Raw genomic sequence first — 4430 nt, 5'->3', positions numbered from 1 at the left:
AGTTGTATCGTGAACCCAAACGCTGGTTTTTTCTAATCCATAATAAATACTTCGTAGCTTCCGAAGCTAAAATTTTATTGTGCGAATACTGAACGCCCCTGCCCTTCCAAAACATTAGTTTAGTGACTGCTTTGGGCTTTAGTTCAAAGTTGCTGGCTATGTCGTGGCAGTTCTGCTGCCTCTCCTTATCCGCTAGTCTTGCTCCTCACCTCCTGCATTTGGAGGTTTATTTTGTTTGCCACGTTCCAGGCAGGAAGCTATGTGTTATGCCCTCGCTCGTGTTGTTTTTGCCCACCGCTTTTAAATCCTAACTATCAGGTCTTGTGTTGTGGAGGTTTGTTTGCCACGTTCCAGGCAGGAAGCTATGTGTTATGCCCTCGCTCGTGTTGTTTTTGCCCACCGCTTTTAAATCCTAACTTAACTATCTTGTGTCATCTTATATGTTCCCCAACGGAGATAAAGAGCCTTGTAACTTTGGATCCCTGCCTATGCAACCTCAGGTGTGATGATATCTGCTTCCTTAATGCCCACTGTTTACGTCACCGTCCCTTTTCCAAGAAATTTTATTAGTCGCAACCTCCATCAGTCATGCACTTATTCTGACTGCAATAACTGGATCATGCGCGACGTTATGTTACTCGCTAGTTGGTAATAAATATTATTATTATCTGGATTCTTCAAAGTATCTGTTCCATTTTGACGGGTTCTGTCGGGCGCCATCACGGTAGACACTCTTCTGCGTATATCAGCATCTATCCTCAAACATATTAGCGGGCAACTCAGAACTAATGGTACCCCTATCAACTTGTTCGCTGCTTTCAACTACGGGCTTTTTGAACGGTGACATCATAAAATGGATAGCATCAGAAGGATGCTCAAACAGTTAGTGGGCGGAGCACCATAAAATAGCATTAATAAGAGGACTCAAAGAACCGATTTTATGCAGCTTGCAGAGTATTTGTTCGGCGCTAAGAACAGCCAGTAATGTTCAAAGTAGGTGTATCATCTGTTATGTTGACAATGAAATTCCCCACGTTTATTCTGTCCCCGTCTGTAACCCCCGCCCCACTTTTGTGTTTAGTGTGTACATATGAACTGACGTTTGCTTGTCCTTACCACTTCACCCATTCGGCCTTGAGGTCATCCTACCTTTTGTTTCCGACTTTGCACGTGTGGTTGTCGCACGTGGGAGCCTGTTTGCTCCCTTGCTTTGTACTTTTGTAGTCCAAGCGGACTGTTTGTTTTGGACGCGTATCTACTGTCGACGTTTGTACAATTTGTGAATTACTCTTACCCTAATAGTACCGTATAGAAACCCAGCTCCGACCTCGTTTTGCCTACCCGGTGTTTCTGGTTTTACGCGTCACTCGAAGATACCGTTCGACCGTTACAGTGGATGTTCCATAATACTGGAATTAATTCACGAAAAATCCTCATACAAAATGCATCTCGTCACGTCTGACCTTAACCATATGCCCATACTAGCACCATTCTATTCGAAACACCTCAGTGAAAAAAAATTGAGAGGGAGCGTACTTCACACTCTGTAGTGGGTGCTCCACCAGAGGAGAAGGTGATCCGTTGTACGTAGAGCAGTCGTATCGGTCACGGATTCACGGATTCACGGATTGATACACAGGATCGAGGCTTTTGCCCAAGTTTCCCGGGTCGGCTTTGTTCTTGTCGGTCAGTGGCTGTCGTTCACCTGAAAGACACAGGTGAAAAAAGGGTGTAGCACTGCTCTTTATGTTCACAGCGCGGGGCAGTATGCTCGCCAGCGCGAGGATTCGCATAAATAAATGTCTAACAGTCCTTCAAACTGGGTTCTAGAAGGAGCGTGTACAACCGTCGGAGGAAGGTCATTCCACGCAGCTACTACCCGAAATGAAAAAAGATTTGTCTAATGAATGTGTGTGCCCCGAGCGTGAAACTTTTCTTACTATGTCCTCGCCGGGTGTTTGCTGGGTCAACGGTAAAAACCTGTTTTCCAAGCTTTGTTCAAACAGGGCGTAAGTAAGAATTAGGTCCCCTCGGAGGCGACGGTACTCCAGGGGAAAGAGATCGAGCATCGCCAGACGCGCTTTGTAGTCCACGGATTTGAGGCCGGCAACCATTCTCGTGGCAGCCCACTGAACACACTCAATGAGTGTGACGTCCTTCGTACGTCCTGAGTAGACAACTTGGTTGGCGTACTCCAGGGGTGGTCTGATGTAGGCCATACAGGGTATTTGGAAGTCCATGCGGGTAATACGGGAGAAGGTGCGTCGGATCATCCGTAAAATGGCGAATGCCTTTTGGGCCGATTTCTCATGGTTTAGTGAGAAGGACAAGTTTGAGGAGACCCAGATGCCCAGATGCTTGAAAGTAAAGTAAAACTTTCCGCGCCAAAACGTTACATTTTGTACCGTATGTGCTCAAACCAAAACCGTCTTAATCTACGTTCACATTTTTGTAGCTTACCTATATGTTCCCCAACGGAGATAAAGAGCCTTGTAACTTTGGATCCCTGCCTATGCAACCTCAGGTGTGATGATATCTGCTTCCTTAATGCCCACTGTTTACGTCACCGTCCCTTTTCCAAGAAATTTTATTAGTCGCAACCTCCATCAGTCATGCACTTATTCTGACTGCAATAACTGGATCATGCGCGACGTTATGTTACTCGCTAGTTGGTAATAAATATTATTATTATCTGGATTCTTCAAAGTATCTGTTCCATTTTGACGGGTTCTGTCGGGCGCCATCACGGTAGACACTCTTCTGCGTATATCAGCATCTATCCTCAAACATATTAGCGGGCAACTCAGAACTAATGGTACCCCTATCAACTTGTTCGCTGCTTTCAACTACGGGCTTTTTGAACGGTGACATCATAAAATGGATAGCATCAGAAGGATGCTCAAACAGTTAGTGGGCGGAGCACCATAAAATAGCATTAATAAGAGGACTCAAAGAACCGATTTTATGCAGCTTGCAGAGTATTTGTTCGGCGCTAAGAACAGCCAGTAATGTTCAAAGTAGGTGTATCATCTGTTATGTTGACAATGAAATTCCCCACGTTTATTCTGTCCCCGTCTGTAACCCCCGCCCCACTTTTGTGTTTAGTGTGTACATATGAACTGACGTTTTGCTTGTCCTACCACTTCACCCATTCGGCCTTGAGGTCATCCTACCTTTTGTTTCCGACTTTGCACGTGTGGTTGTCGCACGTGGGAGCCTGTTTGCTCCCTTGCTTTGTACTTTTGTAGTCCAAGCGGACTGTTTGTTTTGGACGCGTATCTACTGTCGACGTTTGTACAATTTGTGAATTACTCTTACCCTAATAGTACCGTATAGAAACCCAGCTCCGACCTCGTTTTGCCTACCCGGTGTTTCTGGTTTTACGCGTCACTCGAAGATACCGTTCGACCGTTACAGTGGATGTTCCATAATACTGGAATTAGTTCACGAAAAATCCTCATACAAAATGCATCTCGTCACGTCTGACCTTAACCATATGCCCATACTAACACCATTCTATTCGAAACACCTCAGTGAAAAAAAATTGAGAGGGAGCGTACTTCACACTCTGTAGTGGGTGCTCCACCAGAGGAGAAGGTGATCCGTTGTACGTAGAGCAGTCGTATCGGTCACGGATTCACGGATTCACGGATTGATACACAGGATCGAGGCTTTTGCCCAAGTTTCCCGGGTCGGCTTTGTTCTTGTCGGTCAGTGGCTGTCGTTCACCTGAAAGACACAGGTGAAAAAAGGGTGTAGCACTGCTCTTTATGTTCACAGCGCGGGGCAGTATGCTCGCCAGCGCGAGGATTCGCATAAATAAATGTCTAACAGTCCTTCAAACTGGGTTCTAGAAGGAGCGTGTACAACCGTCGGAGGAAGGTCATTCCACGCAGCTACTACCCGAAATGAAAAAAGATTTGTCTAATGAATGTGTGTGCCCCGAGCGTGAAACTTTTCTTACTATGTCCTCGCCGGGTGTTTGCTGGGTCAACGGTAAAAACCTGTTTTCCAAGCTTTGTTCAAACAGGGCGTAAGTAAGAATTAGGTCCCCTCGGAGGCGACGGTACTCCAGGGGAAAGAGATCGAGCATCGCCAGACGCGCTTTGTAGTCCACGGATTTGAGGCCGGCAACCATTCTCGTGGCAGCCCACTGAACACACTCAATGAGTGTGACGTCCTTCGTACGTCCTGAGTAGACAACTTGGTTGGCGTACTCCAGGGGTGGTCTGATGTAGGCCATACAGGGTATTTGGAAGTCCATGCGGGTAATACGGGAGAAGGTGCGTCGGATCATCCGTAAAATGGCGAATGCCTTTTGGGCCGATTTCTCATGGTTTAGTGAGAAGGACAAGTTTGAGGAGACCCAGATGCCTAAATCTTTTTTGGCATCTATCCTCATGATGTTTTCTGGTCCCTTTTCACCATGC

Source organism: Opisthorchis viverrini, assembly GCF_000715545.1.
Source record: "Opisthorchis viverrini unplaced genomic scaffold opera_v5_57, whole genome shotgun sequence".
Classification (NCBI taxonomy): Eukaryota; Metazoa; Platyhelminthes; class Trematoda; order Opisthorchiida; family Opisthorchiidae; genus Opisthorchis; species Opisthorchis viverrini.
The sequence above is the reverse complement of the archived record's forward strand: the minus strand, read 5'-3'. Positions refer to the sequence as shown.